The sequence below is a fragment of the Dipodomys spectabilis genome, unplaced genomic scaffold (assembly GCF_019054845.1).
Source record: "Dipodomys spectabilis isolate Male_0828 unplaced genomic scaffold, ASM1905484v1 ptg000396l, whole genome shotgun sequence".
Classification (NCBI taxonomy): Eukaryota; Metazoa; Chordata; class Mammalia; order Rodentia; family Heteromyidae; genus Dipodomys; species Dipodomys spectabilis.
This window is the reverse complement of record NW_024871073.1, coordinates 2,072,469-2,094,245: the sequence shown is the minus strand read 5'-3', so window position 1 is coordinate 2,094,245 and position 21,777 is coordinate 2,072,469. Positions and strand designations below refer to the sequence as shown.

The window sequence follows — 21,777 nt, the reverse complement described above, 5'->3', positions numbered from 1 at the left end:
TTATATGTTCTGCATACAATCTTCTCTTTTCAAGAGCATTTGATTGTTATTATTTTGGAATTATGGTTAATATTTATTTGACTGCTATTTTTAAAGAATGTATCACTCAATACTGGTTCTCTTTTTCTAACTTTTTTGGGTCTAATCTATTTTTGAAAGAAAGGCAGCCATTTGAATTACATGAACTGCTTATTGAAGTTGAATCAGCATGGAGAGGAAAAGAAGAAAATAAATGACTTTGTGGGTATATCACATTAAAAATATATCTACAAGCTATTTATCTTAAAATTGTCTATTTTTCATTATGTACGATTCTGATATAATTTAGTCTCTCAACTCACACATTGTTAATGCAGTCTTATTTCATGCCTCCCAAAAACAAACAACAAATTACTATTTATTTTTAAATTATCATTTATTTAAAAAACTATATTTTGAAAAAATTAGTCGAGGGAAATGGTTTATTAGATATTTAGAGTCATGTTCAGACTCTAAGGTGAAAGCCAGAAAGGGAAAAAAAATCCTGTTTTTATTCTTCTTTGAGCCACTCTGATTCACTTCCTCTGTTTCTGAAAGAATGAAATTCTTGATTTGAAGCCTTTTGCTTGATATCCACAATGTGTGATATCCACAATGTGTGATATCCACATCCTTTATTAATAGAATTTGGAGAAAGTATGAGAATTCACACTAGAAATAGGAGAAGAGGAAAAGAGAAGAAGAAATCTAGATATTTTATTCTTCCCCATCACAATCACAAGGTCTGGATAATGATAATGGATATTAGATACAGTGCTCTAGAGTGATTAAACCCATCTATAGGAAAGATAATCCTATAAGTGATCACATGGAGAATGCTTATTTATAAAATATTGTAATAATTTCCAACAGGAAATGTTATCTATTTGTTAAGTTCTTGGTTAGGATTTGTTAAATTCTGTTGTGCTATAGTCAACTATCATAATGGTATACAAGGATGGTAAGAAACTAACATCTTAATATCACATTCTAATATTAGCTTAATTCTGCCTGTTTCATATGTATGAGGCAGTATTTGAGTTTTGCTTCAATTTCACATGCTATATTCTTCCAGTATATAAATTGAAGGAAGACTCCTTCTGAAATATGCTATTTTTATGGCTAAGGGAAAACAAGTCAGCTTTTAGACACAGACAATGAGATAGAAATCTTCCCCTAGAAATAGTCTTTCTCTAATTCTGGTTCATTTTTGTAAGCTGAAGTAAGTCACAAAACCCATTTTGACATTGCAGGTAGAGGTAAATCTCACCTACAGAAGCTGATGCAAGACCTAGAGTAATATACCCAGATATGCAATACATGAGATAAAGAGAAAAAAGAGATCTATAATATAATCAATCATACTTGTGCTAACATGTCTCTGCAGGAAGGAAGGTATTATGTACCTTTCTTTCTAAAACTAATGAGATCTTCAAATCATGTGTTTTATGCTTGGATGTTACAGGAATTAGAGAAAATTTTGATACTGAGACAGCATAAAATCTCGAAGAAATCTGGACTAATCATTTCAATACTACCTTTTGTTCTCCAAGAAAATAAAATATTTTATAGAAAATACTTTATAATTTCTTAGCTAGTATCTTTTATTTTCCAGAAATGGATTTTGTTAATATATGTGACTATCCACCAGAATAAATATCTTCATTTATATGCATCTTGTGCAGACAGCAAGTCAATTAGATGTAAGTGTGAGTTCATCAGTAGCACTTTTTAAAAATGCAAAAAATCATTTAAATAGGGATACAGGTGGACCCATTGCAACAATGAGATGTACAAGTCGTTATGTCGAAAAATGAAATTTACAGCTTTGGTGGGGGGGGGTAGCGGGGAGAATTGGGTGGGGGGCGGGGGAGGAGGGGAAGGGATGGGAAGGGGAATCAAAGGAGGAGGCTACAAGGCTTGATAAGAAATGTACTCATTATCTTGCCCATGTAATTGTAACCCCTCTGTACAGTATTTTCACAATAAAAAAATAATATAAAGAAGAAAAATAAATAAAACTGCAAAAAATTTGGACAGGGAGCTAATATACATATTTTTCCATCATCACCTACAAATCCTCCTTCTTCCTTCCTAGGAAACACACCCAATTAATAAAAAGTCATAGATATTTGGCTCTTGACCTTAAAAATGGAAGCAGAATGTTATGGATGTCTGAGATGATCGTTAATAGTGTATTACATAGTAATGTCACATGCAACAATCCTATGAGTCCTGCAGGTCTTAACACTACTTCCTTAGTGATGTAATAGGAATGTCAGCTTTACTGGATGTAGTATTGTTTTCCACATCCTTTCCTACCACCTGACCTAAGTTATAATACATATTATGGGTGTGTTCTCTTCTTTTTCTGATAAGATTTGCTAAGCGTCTGTCAATTTCGTTGATTTTTTGGAAGAACCAACTCTTTGTTGTGTTGATTCTTTCTGTGTTTTTTTTTATTCTAATTCATTTAATTTTAATTATTTGTTTCCATCTACTGGATTGGGGTTTATTTTACTGCTCTTTTGCAAGAAGGCTCAGATGTCTCATTAAATTGTTGGTTTCAGATCTCTCCAATTTGTTGATGTAAGAACTGAGAGCTATAAACTTGCCTCTGAGTACTGCCTTTGCTGTTTCACAGAGGAGCTGGTAGTTTGTGTGCTCATTTTTGTTGAATAACATGAACACTTGAATTTCCTCTCTAATCTCTTCCATGAACCAATCGTGATTCAGCAGTGTGTTGTTCTGGCTCCTTGTGTTGTTACAGGACCCTCTTTGGTGGTTTTTAGTGTTGAGTTCTAATTTTATTCCCTTGTGTTCTGAGAGAATGCAAGTTATAAATCCAATGTATCTGAATTTGGACAAATTTGCTTTCTGGCCTAAAATGTGGTCTATTTTTGAAAATTTTCCATGTGCTGCTGAGAAAACCATGTATTCTGATGCTGCTGGTTGAAATATTCGGTAGGTGTCTGTTAAATCTAATTGATCTATGCAGTTGTTTAGGTCCCCAGTTTCTCTTTTGAGTTTTTGCCGCGTTGATCTATCTAGTGGGGAAAGTGGTGTGTTAACGTCCCCAACAATTAATGTCCTTGGATCTATGTGAGATTAGAGAAAAAGTAGTGTTTCTTGGATAAATTTGGGTGCTCCTTGTTTGGCGAAAATATATTTAGCATTGTAATATCCTCCAGAAGGAGATATTCCTTAATTAGTGTGTAGTGACCTTCTTTATCTCTTCTCACTAGTTTTAATTTGAAGTCTATTTTATCTGATATTAGTATTGCACTCCCACTTGATAATGGGGGCCGTTTGCTTGGTAGATTTTGTTCCAGACTTTCATATTGAAAATGTTTTTGTTTTTATGGGCAAGAGTGAATCCTGAAGGCAACAGATGGAAGGATTTTGCTTTTTAATCGAACTAGACAGTCTATGTCACTTAATTTAAGAGTTGAGTCCGTTAATGTTAAGAGATAGGACTGAGAGGTATTAGGGAGTTCCTGCCATTTTATCCACCTTCTTGGGGAATGAGGCAACTGAGTTCTTCCTATGCTTTTTGGATTCTCAGTTTGGGTTTAGTTTCTTGGCCTTTATTGTGGTCTTGTTTGTTTTCTATGTGAACGACATCTTTAAGAATCTTTTGTAGGGCTGGTTTGGTGGAGATAAATTGTTTCAATTTTTCTTTGCTGTGGAAGGACTTTCTTTGACCTTGGGTTATGAACGAGAGTTTAGCTGGGTATGGTATTCTTGGATGACATTTGCTTGTCATTAGGGCATGGCATACATCAATTCCAAGCTCTTCTTGCTTTAATTATCTCTGCTGAGAAATCTGAGGTGATTCTAAGTGGTTTCCCTTTATAGGTGATTGATCTTTTCTCTTTGACAGCTTTAAGGATCTTTTCTTGGTCTGAATTGATCCTGCGAGAATTATACTGTGAGAGTGGAATGTCCTGTTTTGGCCAGGTCTATTTGTATTTCTAAAAGCTTCTTGTATCTTAATGGGGCTATCTTTTTGCATGTTTGGGAAGATCTCTGCTAGGATCCTGTTAAACAAATTTCCTAGACCATTAACTTCTGTTTTTAGGTGCTCCTTTACACCTATTATCCTCAGATTAGGCCTTCTGATGGTGTCTTCCATATGTTGAATAGATCTATCATATTTCTTGGATTTTTCTTGAATGGTTGTATGTTCTTTCTCTATAATATCTAGGCTGTCTTCAATCACCGAGATTCGATCTACTATCAAGACTTTCTACTTTATTATTTATTTCTTTTCCTTCTAGTTGGTTGGCTTTGATGGCTTCCAATTCTTTGTTGGAGCTTTGTTTTAGATCTTGTGTGAACTTCTTTACTTCCTTAATTTAGTGTTCAGTTTTATTCTCAATTCACTTATATGATTGGTTATGGTTTCCTTGGACTCCCATTTCTTCTGTTGGGTTGAAGTCAGCATTCCCTTTGTGGACCTCCTGACTTCTTTCAGCTCTCTGTTTATGGACTCCATGGATGCTTTTAGGGATATTTGTGTATTCTCATCCTGCTCTCTCAATTCCTGTATCACTCTTTGATTACCTTCCTTATGTTCACTCAATTCCTGTAGTTCTCTTTGAGTGTTCTCAGCCTCCTAACACCACTCCTGACTTTCTCTTTGTCTCTTCCATGCCAGCTCCCGCAATTGCTGTCTATCTCTTTTGACCTTTCTCAGCCTGCTCACACCATTCTTTTATTTCTCTTTGAGTGTTCTCAAGCTTCTCATACAATTCTTGTATCAATCTTTGAGTAGCTTCCTCAGGCTCATAATATTCCTGTATTGACCTTTGGTTTGTCTTCTCTCTCTCCCTTTCACGCTCACACAAAGTCTTTGCAGGTTTTCAATCTTTTCATTTACCATGTTTACCATTAGTGTTTGTAGAGCTTTTTGGGAACTCTCCTCTGGATTATTCATTTTCTGTTCTGTCCGCTGATTACCATGAGTGGGATTTGAGTACCCAGACTTTCCATTTTTCTTGTGTTTTTCACGTTAGTTCTGCCCATTTGGGATGAATGTAACACCAGTTTTGTGCTAGAAAACAATCTTGAGGCAAGCATCAACCAAAGTGTGCAGTTGCATAGTAAAAAGTCTGCAGATACAATCTAGTTCAACAGATATATCTATTCAACATCAAACAACTATGTATTAGTGTGCTGCGAACTGCAAAGAAGAATTTGGCAAAGCAGACATTATTAGGTTAAGGGAGATATGTGGGTAAAAATAGAAATAGAGGGATGTGGAAATGTAGAGGGAGAGTTATCTTGACTAAATCTTAATATCAAAGCGGGAAATTGGTTGGATAGAATGATAGTAGAGAGAGAGAAAAAAGAAAGAGAAAGAAAAAAAGGGGGCAAGAAAAAATAGAAACAAAAATTAAAAATTAAAAGTGAAACACATAAATTATGTAAATTAACAATGTAATATTTAGAGAAGAACGGGGATAGGATAAGAGAAGGGGAGGGATAGAATTACATGTGAAAAACTTAAATATAAAAATGCTTAAAATATTATATAGGTATATAGAGGTAATACGGCTATTAAGGAATTTATGTCTAAAAGGTTTTGAACTGAGTAATAAATTTCTGGATTAAGTGTGTACAAAATGGGGGATATGGTCTAATAATCGACTACGGGTATATCTGAGGATGAGCAGAACAGCAATTAAGTCACATAAAGAAGAATGAAAGAGAAGAAAAAGTGAAAAGAATGAGAAAGCAAGAACGATAGAAATAAAGAAAGAAAGAAAGAAAGAAAGAAAGAAAGAAAGAAAGAAAGAAAGAAAGAAAGAAAGAAAGAAAGAAAGAAAGAAAGAAAGAAGGAAGGAAAGAAAGAAGGAAAGAAAGAAGGAAAGAAAGAAAGAAAGAAAGAAAGAAAGAAAGAAAGAAAGAAAGAAAGAAAGAAAGAAAGAAAGAAAGAAGGAAAGAAAGAAAGAAAGAAAAATAAGAAAGAAGAAAGACGAGGATCAAAAGTCTGTAGAGCTAAACAAAAAAGAATAAAAAGAAAAAAAAAGAAAAAATCACACACACACACACACACACACACACACACACACACACACACACACACACACACCCTTAAAATAAAAAGTATAAGAGAAAGAAAAAAAGAGTTAATAAAAAATTTAAAGATAAAAATTAAAAAGTTTAAAAAGTTTAAAACAAATTGTAAAATGTACAAAAAAAGAATTTTTGATATTTTTTTGGGGGATGGGTAGATCCTTTATCTCCCTTCTGTCTGTAACTGTCTCTTGTTGGAGTCTCTGGTCTGCTTGTGGTGTTTGATTTTCCTGTGGCTAGGTTGGTTTCTTAAGTCAGTTTGTTTGAGCAGGCAGAAAAATGCTCTGCTTTACCCAGAATTTTGTGATCCTCATCCCAGCCTAGTTCAATGAGAAGAAGATCTGCTTTGAGTTTCACAAAAGAGGGAGATGGCTGTTTCTTCTAGTTTGGAGATGCTGTGATGAGGCTTGTTTCTGGTAGGGTGTTGGCCTTTCAGCAAACAGTAACTTTTCCCTGAGGGGCTAGCTTCTGAGACACTGACAGAGCCCAGCCTGGAGCCATTCTCAGGGTTTCTGTTTACTGAATGTCAATTGATTGTCAAGGCTACTATAGGGAGGGGCAGCCTTTGGCTCTGTTTACCCAGTGAAGAAAGTCACTCCTGAGGCTGGTGGAACTTGCTCAGCTGTGCTGGGTGACTTTTCGCTGAGTGTAGCTGAGTCTGGAATGTCAGGATAGGTTCCTGTGACCTGCTAAATGACTCTTGTTTTCTTTCAAAGACTGAGTTGGAGCTAGCTGCTCAGCCAGGCCTTTGTCAGTATCAAAGATGGAGATCTCTGTTAGTGGTGTGGGGAGGGATGGTCTTACCTCCTCTGCTACCTGAGAAGGAGTGAGGATGTCAGGCTTCTACTCATGCCAGAGTCTTGTTTCTTGGGTCTTCTCTGGCCTGCAATCTGCAGGATGAAGATTTCTGCTCCTTGTCAGTTCTTGCTGGTGTTGAGTAGAATCTAGTCAACTGCTGCATCTGGCGTTATTGCCTGGTCTCTCTGTGTTGCAGCTATGGCGGCTATGGCCACCGGCGCAGCCACCACTGCCACAGCTGTGGCTCCTGACAAGTGCTCAGATCTGTTTCCTTGCCTGGATTTTCCCTCTCTGGCCTAACTCTCTGTACTGTGATGGCACACGGTGTGATTCTCTGGCTTAGGACTGTTCACTGGAGCACTAAAACTGCTTTCTATGCGAGAGCTTGTTTAGCCTCCAGCTTCTTCTCTGCCATCTTCCCAGAACTCCTGTATGCATTTTTATTTTGTCAAGCACTGAGCTTGAACTCAGGTAGTGGCATTTCTGCCTCAGGTTTGATCACTCTAGGCTGGGGTGCAGCCACTGGACCCACAGCCGAACCTGGGTTCCTGGGTCCCAATGGCTGACTAGCAAAAAAGTTTAATGCAAAACAGAAAAAACAGTGGCAATTTGCAGATAGCTGCCAATTTTACATTTTTTTTTGCTAGGTGACCATCCTGATTCTGAATGACATGGTTGAAAAATGTTGGTAACCTGGCATTGCGGAAAGCTGGCAGGCTACCAGGGAAGCCATAGGCCAACATAGCAACATACTCCCTGTGTTTGAAACCCAGTCCTGACCCCTAAGAGATCCTAAGAGTCTCGTTCCTAGTCATAGGAATACTGATGGAAGATTATTAATAGCAAGGTTGAATTAGTTATTTTTGAATACTACTATACAATTAGAGTGATTTTAGGAGGCCAATTGATTTTAATGAAAGCTTTTTGACACATTCAAAAAATACTATTAATTACATGTATGCTATAGTTTCAGGACAGTGGTTGATTTAATTAATAATTCATTAAGGCTAAAAACAATAATATTAATTACATGAAGGCATAATAAATACCCAAGAATTGGCAGGAATGTAGCCTATATCGCTGAATAATATGTAGACATCTCTGGCACTCTATAAAGATCTATATTTATTTGTGTACTACAATCTGCATATCTATGTGTTCTAATTTTGTCAACTCCTAGGGCTCAATCTCAGGTGCTGGAAATGCTAGTCAGCTCAATATGCTCCAGGCTGACATGCTGACACTTATCCATTAATGAATTGGGCCATGTAGACTGTGAGTTAAGATGCAAGCACTAACAAATTTGAATTGTAGAGTAAGAAGCCCATGGTGATACGTTTTCCTTTTCTGTGAAAGTCCTGAGTGTCAGATGTGAAGTTTCATACATAGGCAAAACTATACCCTATGTAATAAATGTAATAAATATTTCATGTGTAATAACAGTCAATAAAGTAAGTGGTAAATAAATGAATAAAACAAATTAAAATGAGTAACTACACTAAGTGCAATATGGGGTCAACATATGGGGGCTCAATCTCAGGGCCTAGGAACTGCCTGACAGCTGAATTGGCTAGAGGCTGCTGTGCTGACAGTCACCCATTCACGAACTGAGCCTTCTAGGCCCTGAGTTTAGATCCCAGAACTGCCAAACATGTAATTGTGGAGTGAGAAGCCGGGCGTGAAACATGTTTTCTTTTTATTTTAAAGTGCTCGGTGACAGGTAGGATGTATAATTCAGATGCAAATATATATGCTATGTAATAGGATGTAATAATAGTAAAAAATGTCATAGGTGGAAGAATTGGCATTACAATAAATGAAAAACAGATTGAATTAGTAGGGAATCATTCTAGGATAAAATTAGACACAAAAATTATAGGACGTGGATTAAGTTTAATATTTTATTAAGCATTAACAGAATAAAAATTTCATAGACACATAAATACCAAATAATTTGTAGTAACACACGATGCATAATTTAATAAAATATAGGAAGCTGTTTCATTCTATAAAATACATAATTATATGTAGGAATGTACATACATATGTGATAAACAATAACGGGATATTGAGTAATTTTAATTAATGCTTTATTAATTGTTAACTGGGACACATCATTAAATGGAGACATAATTTAATACCTAATAACTGGTAGTAATACTATCTATAATTTAATAATATTCAGACATCTCTCTTTTTGTGTATATAATAGTTATATACAGCAATCTCTATCTATTTATATCTCATTCACTCCGGGGACTCAGTGGTTGAATGCTCACCGAGGAAGCACGAAGTACTGGGTTTGATTCCTCAGTGCCACATAAACAGAAAACCCAGATGTTCTGCTGCCTTTCATTTAATTGTGTGCTAGCCTTGAGTACAAATGCTTAGGAACAGGTTCAAAGTCCATACTCAAGCCCCAGGACTGCTGCCAAAAAAAGTAGAATGTTCTAACTGCAACTATAGAAGGGCAAGAAGGACAGGACTTCTAATACCTCATCACAGGGCAATCTAAGAATCTGGTGCTGACAGCTGCCACCTAACCTGACTTAGCCAGATGTAAACTACTGCAACCCAGATCCATGGGTTATCCCCGTCGTCCTGGTTACCCTGGCTTATCCCTACATCCTGGATGCTCAGGGGCTTTAAAACCTTGCAGGAAGTCTGCTAGAATCTTTGAAATATGGTTTGAAGTGGTAGAGCTCTAGCCTTGAGCAAATGTTATTAGAATAGTATCCTCATGTTTTGAGTTCAAGCCCCATGGCTAAACCCCCCCCAAAAAAAAAAAACTCACCACACTAAACCATTAGATGTGAACTTGTGTTGTTTGTGAAATGTTCCTCAAAGAATGGTGATACTGATATAAGCACCCTAATTCTAATGAAAGCTTGTGGAATAGAGCTATGTGCTGAGTCCTTCACATTGGTGCTGTGTGCTGAGTCTTTCAAAGGATGCTGTGTGCTGAGTCATGCAAAGAGTGCAAGGTGCTTTGTCCTTCACAGGGTGCATTCTTTCTTCGGGTCCTTGTAAGATCTCCACAACTGATATGATTATGCAGACAAGAATATTGAGGCTCATTTATGTCCCATGGCAGGGACAAAGATGTATTACTGAAGACTAGTAAGTTGTCTCCTGCAGACAATTGTTTCGTTTTGTTTTTTCTCAGTCATGAACCTTGAACTCAGGGACTAGGTGCTGGCTCTTACCTCTTGGGCTTATGACTAGCACTACACCACTTGGAGACAAGGATCCCCTTGTATCAGAGGCCACAGCCTAGGGGTCTATAGCTGAGGTCTCTCATCCTGCCTTTCCAGGAAGCTGAGATCTGAGGATCTGTGTTCCAAACTATCCCAGACACAAAAGCCTATTATCTCCAACTATTTCCATGAGCCTATTATTTCCAATTCACCACTAAGAACCCCGAGGTGTAATCTGGGTGCTTGTTTCTCATCCTAGCTACCCAGGAGGATGAGATCTGAGGATCATGGTTCAAAGCTAGCCTGGGCAGGAAAGTCCTTGAGACAGTTAGTTCCGATGGACCCCAAAAAAAGCTGAAGTGGTGTTTGGCTCAAGTGGTAGAGCACAAGAATTAAGCAGAAGAGCTCAAGGACAGTACTCAGGCCCAGCTTTCAACTCCTACAACATTAAAGAAAAGACAGAATCAAGCTAAAAAACCTGAAGTAGAGGGCTGGGAATGTGTAGAGTGTAGAGTGCTTTGCATATAGGAAACCCTGGGTTTGATTTCTCAGGACCATATCACTAAAAAGAAGCCTGAAGTGTCTCTGTGGCTCAAGTGGGAGAGGGGTATCCTTATACAAGAAAAAATAAGTACAGTGCTCAGGACCTGAGTTCAACCTCCAGGAATGGTGTATGTACCTATGCACACGCGGGCTCACACACACACACACACACACACACACACACACACACACACTCTCACAGACTAGAAGTGATGCTGTTAAACAAAATGGTAAAGCACCGGGCTTCTACACTGAGCTCATGGTCAGCACACCAGCCCTGCTTTCAACCCCAAAACCTAGCCAGCCTGAAGAGCTTCACCAGCCCTATATGACAGGAAACATTGTGATATCAGATATGTGCTTGGATTTCCCAAGCTTCCAGAAACCAAGGAGAGACGTGATAGGCCCATCATCGTCCTCAATGAAACATTTCATGAGTTTCAGTGCCCTAGTTGTCTGCCAGAAGGACTGCTGAATTATATTGAGCACTGTATCTGAATACCAGAATATAGTCTCACAATCGCAAGATAAGTGCACAGGAGTTGGCCTGCCACAGGAGGTGGCACAAATGGCTTTCTGTCAAACCAGAGCACTGCGGAAAGAAATAGATTGGGCTAAAAATAGACCTTTATTCCTGACCTTCAGAGCTTACCCACACTCATTCTCACTATCTGACACAGATTGAGTTTTTTGTTACACAGCTGTACAGAAGTGAGGCCTTTTGTCTGCCTGTTCAGACAATGAGAGAAACTTCTTCCAGCAGGCCTGGGATGCAGAGAAACCCTCAGGCTATACTGGGAAAAGTGAGGGGAGCCCCAGAACATGCACTGTCATGAAAGCAGTCTATGTTATGAAATCATTTTATTGGATACAAATTTTCTATGTTGGTGCCATTCATCATACCTACTCTGGAGCTTCACCTATAGGAATACATAAATACATACTCAAAGATATGGAGGGACAGGTTCTTTTTGAGGGGGCAGGTACTGATGTTGAACTATGAGCCTAAGCGTTGTTCTTAAGATCCTTTTGCTCAAAGGTAGTGCATTAACCTTGAATCAAAACCCCACTTATGAATTTTTCTGTGATCTCTTAGATATAACAGTGTCATAGACTTTCTTACGCTGGGTGGATTCAAACTCAGATTCTCTACATCTCAGCCTCCTGAGGAGCTGAGATTACAATGAGAAGTCATTGGCACCTTCTTTCTTTTCTTCTTCAATTTTTAATCTGGAAACCTGACTTCTTAACAGGGTCATACAAGTGTTATGAATTTATAAGTTAACTACCCAATGTCCTTTATAGCTGCTTTCTCTAAGAAGGATTTTCTCTCCTCATCTTACCATCTGTTCATAGGATTGAAACCAAAAGTGAGAAATGAGTGTCACAGGTTTTGGGAGCAAATGTCCACAGGACATGCCAGCTCTGGCAGTTAGCATTGAGCTACAGAAATTTACTGTCTCAAGATGGGAGGACCGAAAGCTAGAGCGATCCTTATACTGTCTGCATTGCTCCTTTTGCCTACAAAATGATCTAATAATTAGGAGTGTTGAGTGTCTCCAACCTTAAGTATCTAGAATACACTAGAAGCACATTCATGCATCACTTTTCTAGTGCCTCTCGAGATTTAGACTACAGGTTTGTGTGGAGGGGCTCCTTGGTGAATCCCTGAGGAAAGCCACTTGAAACCTTTTTGGGAGATTACCCTTCAAAGTCAGCCAGAGCAGGAAGTCTTTGAGACTCTTATCTCCAATAAACCACCAGAAAACCAGAAGTGGAGCAGTGGCCCAGAAGATAGAGATCGAGCCTTGAGAGAGAAAGCTGAGCAGGAGAAACAGGCTAGACCAGGCGGGAAAGCCTGGGAGGCACTTATGTCCGATTAAAGACCAGATGGCTGGAAGTGGAGCTGTGGCTGTGGTAAAGCCTCAGCCTTGGGAAAAACAGCTGAGGAATGCATCAGGCCCTGAGTTTAAGCCATGGGATAGCCTCAAAATTTTTTTCAAAAAGAGAAGGCCACGTTTATGCATCAGTGCTGTACTTACTTATGTGTGTATATTACCTCCCTGAGTTCAAACACACTGTATGCAATGATGCTTCTTTTATTTATTTATTTATGTATTTATTTTTCAGATACGATCCTTGCACCTACTGCATCATCCTCTTCATGTCAGGCCCATTGTTTTTCTTCCTGGGTTCCAGGCCTGTGTCCTTATATGATGTACACTGAAGATCTCAGCAGTCTTTATTTACATTTTATTATGAGGACAATGCAGGAACAGTCACAAATCAGGCAGGGAATGGAAGATAGGGTTTCTTAAAAGTAACCAGTCTTCAGAAAATTAAACTTGGGGATGTAAAATGGTAGCATACATATGTAAAAACTACCATTAAGAAAAATATGAGGGGGCTGGGAATGTGGATTAGTGAGAGAATGCTTGCCTAGCATGCAAGAAGCCCTGGGTACGATTCCTCGGTAGCACATACACAGAAAAGGCCAGAATTGGTGTTGTGGCTCAATAGTAGAGTGCTACAGACAGTGCAAAGGCCTTAAGTTCAATCCAAGGCCTGGCAAAGAGATACCTAGGTAGATAGGTAGATAGATAGATAAGAAGAAAGAAAGAAAGAAAGGAAGAAAGAAAGAAAGAAAGAAAGAAAGAAAGAAAGAAAGAAAGAAAGAAAGAAAGAAAGAAAGAAAGAAAGAAAGAAAGAAAGAAAGAAAGAAAGAAAGAAAGAAAGAAAGAAAGAAAGAAAGAAAGAAAGAAAGATGATAGATTAATCTTTGGACGTCAGGAGGAAAGAAGGGAACACTTCCCAGTCAGGAGGCCTTTTGCAGTGTGCCTTCACATAACCACAGAGCAGGAAGACTGTCTCTTTCCCACTTCTCATGCAACCAAGGGCCCCAGAGTCAAGAGGGCAAAGCTAGGTTCTAACTCATGTGCTTGGAGATAAAATAGAAACAGTCCTGCCTCTAGTTAGTTAGTCTGGGGGTTTGCATTAATTATGTGGAGAATGAAGGAAGGAGAATGGACTGGCAAAGGTGAAGAGTCTTCAAATCTGATAGATGGAGAGTCAAAAACCCACTCCCTAAGACCAGAGAGCAGGGTTTTTCTACTCTGTTCCTCATCTCTCCCCCACTAAACTGGCTCTCTATTGGTAACCTAAAGGTAGCCTGAGGCTCCCTTCACATGAGGGAGGAAGGTTAATTAGTCATTGTTTGAAGAGGCTGAGTAAAGCCTGACCCTGTTGTAACTTCATCAAATGTTACAGGTTTTCCCCATTGCTGGTTGTGCCTGGAATGAATGAAGTGGTTTTGCAGCTCACTTCCCTCTTGAGTGTGTACATTCTGCCTCCTAATCCTGTAGGCCTGGTCTCTGCACTTAGCCTGGCTTTTGAAACTGTTTCCTGCCCTTCAATTACAGAGTTACACTGGAGTTCTTCCTGCTAACAGAGCTAGGTCTTGATCCTGAGAACTTCATCTGAATCCAGATAGGTCAATAATGTTTCTTTCCTTCTTCTATAGCTCGAGAACTCTAAGAACATTTAATGTGCAAGTAAATTCTCATCACCAAGGGAAACACAGGAAGCTCTTGAACATCTGACCCTGAGCCCTTCAGCTCAAGATGAACACTCTACCACTTAATCCAAAATGCCAGATGGGTTCTTTTGGTGGTTCACTGGAGATAAGAATCTAACAGGCTTTCCTTTGGAGTGTGGTCTTCAGTTCTCAGTCTCCCGAGAAGCTACGGTTCCACTTATGAGCCACTGGCATCTGGCTTATTGTTTTTGACAGTCCTGGGGCTTGATTTTAGGGCCTGGGTACTCTGTCTGAGCTTCTTTTTCTCAAGGCTAGCCACTTGAGCTACTCCACAGCTTCTGGCTTTTTCTGAGTATGTGGCACTGAGGATTCAAACACTGGGCATTCATGCATGATGAGCAAGCAGTTTACTACTAAGCCACATTTCTACCCCACAATCACAATTTTATCCCTCACTTGCCTATCCTCAAGAAAAGGCTTCTGAGTATAAATCATCTAAAGAAAACCCGATAGAAAGGTTCCAAAGATAAATAAGACAAAGCTCATACTTGTGAGAGACTCTAATCATGTGAAGACTGTGAAAAATGCTTCCATTTAATTATGTATTATGTTTCAACAATTAATAAAATATTAATGAAAATGAGTCAATGTCCTAAATTATTGGGTATAATTTTATAATAGATGTGCAAAATGTAATAAATATTATGTGTATAAAAATACTAAATACAGTAAACAATAAATAAATGAATCAAAGAAAAATAAAATACAGAATCATTCTTTTTCTGGGGGGGGGGGTCCGGTTGTGTGGCTTGAACTCTGAGCTTGGGTGCTAGCCCTCAGCTCTTCAGCTCAAGGCTAGCACTCTACCATTTGAGCCATAGAGCCACTTCTGGATTTTTTCTTTTTGCTTATGTGGTGCTGAGGAATCGAACCCAGGGCCTCAGGCACGCAAGGCAAATGCTCTACCACTGATCCACCTTCATCATAATATGAAATTAACATACATATGTAAGTATATGTATCATATATTGCATATGTATAGAGATATTTTTTCCATTGCAGGGCCTTCATTCAGGCCCGGGAACTCTAGCCTGAATTTCTTTCCTCATGGATAGTGAGCTTCACCTTCACCCATGATGCAAAATAGTTACCTGGACGGTGAGCTCAAATCCTAGCAATGGCAGAACTACTGGCCCCAGTTCCAAGACACTGACATAATTATTAATGGAAGCCGTTATGTTTATTCAGTTCTATACTGAACATTTTTAAAAGTGTAGAATTTCGTACAGCTATTCAGTCAGACATCCTTCACTTACCTCCAAAGTGCTTTTCTGAGAACTACGTTGTTTGTCTTTGTTCATTTTTTTATTGTAAAAATATTGTACAGGAGAAAGGTAACGAGTAAATTTCATATTGAGCATTGTTACCTCCTCCTTTGTTTTCCCCCTACCATACCTTCCCTCCCATCTCCACAACTACCTCCCCCTGCTTAGGTCAGTGACTTAGTTTTTCATTTTTGGTTGGCACAAGGTTGAACTCAAGTAGCAGCAAGTCTTCCCTCACATTGCTATAGATTTACCAAGACCCTGAGTTCAAATCCCAGGCTAGGAAAGAAAACTAGCAGAAATTCCAAACTAGGGAGCTTTATTTTTTTAATTTAGTTAAATAATTATTTTTTCTTTATTCTTTTTCTTTTTTTTGGCAAACCATGGGGCTTGAACTCAGGTCATGGAAACTCTGTCTCAACTTGGATCTCCCTAGGCTCGGGTGCAGCCTCCAGAACCATAGCTGATCATAAGATCCTGGGCCCAGGGGGCTTTCTGGAAGAAAAAAAACCTGATCATAAGATCCTAGGCCCAGGGGGCTTTCTGGAAGAAAAAAAAACTGGAAAGCAGAAAAAGTGGCAACCTTCAGGGGGCTGGGGTTTTATTATTTTTTTGTTTGCACAGTGATCATCCTGGGTTTGAATGACATGGCTGCAAAGTAGGTATGACCTGCCTTTGCTGATGGCTTGTGGGCTATCAGTGAAGCTATAGGACCACCTGTGAACATAGGTCCTGGGTTCAAATCCCAGTCCTGACACCAATGGCAGGAGATCACAAGAGACTCATTCCTATGAATGGGAATATCCATTGAATGAGTGGTTCATACATCCGTCTAGTCTAAAATTGGATGCAATAGTCCTAGAATGCAGATTGATCTTAACGTATAGTTTATTAAGCATGAAAAGAATAATATTCCTTCAATGGTGGTATAATAAATACCTAAGAGTTGGTAGGAACGTAGTAGGTGTCATTCAATCATAGATAGACGGCTCTGGCACTCTTTAACAATACATATTTCTTTGTATACCACTGCCTGCTTATCCATGTATCGCTGTTTTGGCTGAGGGTCAATCTCAGCGCCTGGGAACCACTTGTCAGCTTCATTGGCTAGAGGCTCCCATGCTCAAACTCACCCATTCATGAATTGGGCCTGCTAGGCCCTGAGTTCAGATCCTAGCACTGCCAGGCATGATGGAGAACACATCTAAAATCTAGATTCTATGTGATAGGATGTAAACAATGTAATAAATGATATAAGTGTTATCAGAGCCAATAAAATAAATGGTAAATAAATTAATAAAACAAGAAATAAAATGAATAAATGCACCAAACACAATATGGACTGAATATCTGAACAGAAGTATAAATCCTATCATTAAAATGTATATAAGGAGTAACTTTTCCAGGACTGAGGCTTGAATTCAGTCCCCCAAGGAGGAAGGAATGGCGGGAGATCCTGAGATACTAGTTTCTGGACATAGGAAGAGTCATGGCATGAGATCAATCTCATCCATGAATGAGTAGATTGTGCATGATGCAAGTAGGAAATGATATGCATGACTCATGGGGTATAGATTATTTGTAAAGGAGAGTTAATGAAGCATGACAATAATCATCACAGACATGAAATGAGTGCATCAGAAAAGATCCAAATATAGGTACTTACAGATTGGATTCCATCACAGGTCACCATCAATCCTACTCTATACAAATATGTACTTATTTGCATTATACCTTCAACTTATGAATGGATGACTATTGTGCTCCCCACTCTCCCTCCAGGGGGGCTCAAATACAGGTATTGGGAATGCCTAGCTCCTTTGTCGCTCACAGGCTGGTGTGCTCATGTGGACCCATTCACCAATTGGGCCTGCTATGGCCCGAGTTCAGATACAAGCCCTGCCAAAAGATTCATCTTGATGTCAGAAGCCAATGGTTGCATCTGTTTTCCTTTCCTTTGCAAGTCTTGGGTCTCAGCTAGGATGGAGAATGCATGGGCCACACTGTGGTCATGGGAATAAAGGTGATGCATGTCAGCCCAGTTATACCTGTCATCATATACATAAGAAAATACACAATACATCCATGAATAGCATACAAAATAAATACAATAAGTACACTCAATGCACAATGCAGTCTACACACGGATGTGAATATACATCCCATATTTAAATGATGCATTGAGCACTATTTTGGCCTCCCTGTGGTTCGATCTCAGTTCCTGGGAAGAGCCCATCTCCTTAGTGGCTCAAAGTCTGGTGCAATCACGTGGACCGATTGGGCAGTTGGGCCTCCTAGGCAATGAGTTCGAAGCCCAGCACTGCCAAAAATTCACCCTGATGTCAGAAGCCAGTCATTGCACCTGTTTTCCTGTGCTGTGCAACTTCTGAGTCTCAGCCAGGATGGAGAATATATATGCAATTGATGTCAGCTTATATTTCCATAATTCATTCATCTGCAATAACAATTTGCAAGACTGGAGATGAGAAGCACTTAGACATGATTTTATTCTCGTTCATTTGGAAGATTAACCTTTAGTCAACAGGAAAGTTTAAAAATGGCTTAGAATTTATTCCTAACTACCAGTTTTTATAAATGGCTTTCTACAATGGTATGTGATTATTTTATTTTACATAGGATAATTTTTTCTACTACCTATAAGTTTTGGAAAAAGAAGAAAACTAATATTTACTACTATAAAGGAATATGATAGAAATAGAAGACAGATTTTATGTTTGTCACATCTCTCATCAGTACCCATATTCAAGACTTAAAGTCATATTTCTTACTATGTTAGACAGATAGGGAAAATATATGATAAGGCAACACATGATAAGGCAACTATTAGTGACTTTTTAAAATGTACCTTCTTATGTGATGAAATTTACTTTATTAGCTAAATATGGGAGGCTGATCTATTTAACACATTTCTGGAAGGCACCTGCTGACCAACACAAATGGTGGAGGGTACTATTTCTACACTTTAATGAATGGTTGAACTTGTTTGGTATTAGTGCTGGGTACGTAAATCAACTCTATTGTAACTTGCTCCCTACCCTTGAAAACCTTGTAATGTCACTATCATCTACTTGTCAAGTGTTATTTTGGTGAATATGATTTTAAAAAGTTTATTTGAAAGGGAATATACTTTCAGGAGATTAAATGTAGGTTATATTGGTTTGAGAATGACAACATTTTTATACTACAGACCAAGATTTACTGAAGTAACAGTGTTTTGAAGTACTAAGGGTCTTCTCAATTAATGTATTTCTAAATTATATTTGACCTCTAAATCAAGTTTTCCTAGTCTTGGTATACCAATTATGGATCTCTCATTCCAGAAACTATTTTTTTTGGCTGCACTGAAATCTTTCATTAATCATTAGGAGAGGGGTATTAAAAATAACCTTGTTCATTTGTGATTTTATTCACTCATATAGGCTGGTCATCTGTAAATTGAAAGTTTGAATTACAGTACTTTCTCTCAGATTTTGTGATCTCATCTTTCATTTTAAGTTGCCTTGCATTTCACAATTGATTACTGCTAATTCTTGTAAGGAATTGGGACCCTGCAATATTATAGCAAATGAGAAATTGAGATGAGTCTTCAATTATTTTCTGTTGGAATGTTGCATGGGCCTATGTGAGAAGTCATGCCCTTGTTATCTGATGATGCAGATAACTGGGACCTGGTATCCTAGGACCCGTGGGTCCTCCAGAAGAATAATAGCTTTTAGACATCATATCAGAAAAATTTGGGTATAATCAGTAAGAATGCTTCAGAAATATGAAGAAAAACACTTTGGGACCAGCGACTTAAAACAATAAACAGAGCATCAGAATAAATCGCTTATAGATTAGTAGAAAACAATACTGTTATTTTACCATGTGAATTCAGAAGACCATGAACACTTAGAAGGAATCACAAGTTTATACCGAAGATATTGCATTGATGCTTTTTATATTCTAATATATATTCTAAACCTAATTATTTATATTCCAATCTATTTATGGGAATAAATGTCAATATATTTGTCAAATTATCAATTCTAGTAAGATTCACTGTAGGAAATTTAAAATCAGCACATATAAATATAAAATATATAAGTATATATAATATGAAAATTGTTTTGCATTGTTGTGTTCTGTTTAGAGAATCAAAGGCAACTCTGTTTTAAAGTATTATTCCATTATTTCTACCTCAGTTTTTGGTAGAGTTAGACTTAAAGATTTATCATATGTAGATTTACAGCCTAGAGGCAAGAGGAAATACTGTGATTAAAACATTACCAATTTAAGGTCTAATATCGAGGAGAAAGATATGGACTTCTTCAGGAGCTATGGAAATATTTGGTGATAGAATGTCAGTACTGTAAGTTCCTGCTTGGTTGGATAATAGGCCAGGACAGTAGGTAATCATGCATATGAACATTTTTTTCACTTTCTTGGCTTTAGCTACTTTTGAAATAACTATAATAAACAATTATATTTTGATAAAATACCTTCCATTCTGAACAATTCTGTCTGAACTGTTTCTCTATATATGATCCCTTGTAACTAAGATTATTTTTGTTCCAGTAAGACAATCTATGCTGTCAGGGTAAGATATTCTGGTTGGTCTGTTCCTACATGGAAGAAGGGTAAAGGTTCAGTGTCAGTGTCTAGTGTGTTGGGGTCCCTGGGTAAGGGTCACGAAATCACCAGGACAAAGGGGATGCAGAGTGCAAACAGCAATTGCCACTGCATGTTTTGCTTTATTGTTAGTGGGTATTTAAAGACAAGCAAGCATAATCTTTGCCAAGATTTGGTCAGAAAACACTCACACAAAAAATTTCCACAGATACATTTTTACTTAACCTATGAGACAATGTCTAGGTATATTATTATCTAAACTATTTTAGAGCAAGCTCAAATCACTTCTCCAATCTCAGGAAAATGCTTGACCAGCTGTTCATCTATGCTTAAGCAAGCAGAAGAGCCACTTGCTCAGCTCCCAGGAGTCTGTGACATGTGTTTTGAGATAGCGAGAGAGAACATTTTCCCTCTCTAGCCTGGCGTTCCAAGAGTTTTCCTAATCCCAAACACAGTCCTCAGATAATCCCGAGCCTGGAGCCTGCATCATTCTGTCCCCCTCAACATAGACCCTGAGTCTTCACAGTTCGGGTAGACATTTGTCCCAGCAAGACCTCATTTGGGAAATTTTAAGCTGCAGAAAGAAGTAGCACTTAAGCAAGGCTTACTTTGAATCCATTAGCTCCACACAGCTAACTCAGTTGATAAATAAGTACTTGAAAAGCCACCACCTTTGGACTTAGATGTAAAGGCTTCAAATTATGATCAAATTTAAAATGAAAATGACAAAATAGGCACTGATAAAAAATTGTAAATGTGAGCAATCGACCAAACTATATAAGTTTTTTCCACTATACACATAATTTTAGAGAAATAAGATCAATAGCATTTTTAGGAACAATAAGAGTTCCTTGTTACAAATAGGCAACCATGGATATATGCCTGTATAAAGGTTGTATCATTACGTACTTAAATTTAGAGGAGACTACATGCTTCAGCAGCAGGTCTACCCAAATTACAACAATACAGAGTTTAACATGGCACTTGCACAAGGATGATATGAAAATTAGTGAAGTATTCCATATTATAGTAAGATATGGCTGTTGCTTTGTATTGTGAAAAAAATTTGTAGGGACACAAAAGATGGACTGGCATTTTTGAAATTTAAGAAACTTAACCAAACCATTACGACTTAGGAGAACAATTTGTACAGCCCTCGACAATTTCAAAGAGGTAGTGATACATACTTATCCTTTTGGAAATATCAAATGCAGTTTCTTCCAAGTTGTTCTTTAGACCTGGTTTGATATAATGGTTCAACAGAAGGAGATACAGAGAATCATTGCTATTTCTATTCCCAGCAGCAAGATGCAAGGGGGTCAAGAGGCCTTTAGTTTGGGGATTGGTATCTGCAACATGATGAAGTAATAAAGAAGCCACTCTGGTATTATTCCACATATAAGCACTGTGCAGGGGTGTCCAGCCATTCAGAGTTATTGCATGAATATCTGCCTTGAGCTACCAGCTCATGGACAATGTCTAAGTGTCCACTCTAGGCTTCCCGATGAAGAGGGGTATACTCATCCTCATCCCTAGTTTTCATCTGGGAGGCCTTTTTGGAAAGTAGTCTCCACACCATAGTAAGCCGATATATTTTGGCATCCCAAAGAAGAAATTTGCTTGGATCCTATTCCATTTTTTCTTGCAA

The 21,777-nt window shown here is 38.2% G+C and overlaps 1 pseudogene; it reads left to right on the top strand.

The window, feature by feature from the left end:
• Window positions 1–21,058: 21,058 nt before the first annotated feature.
• LOC122096871 lies at window positions 21,059–21,158 on the top strand (annotated as a pseudogene).
• Window positions 21,159–21,777: the final 619 nt, after the last annotated feature.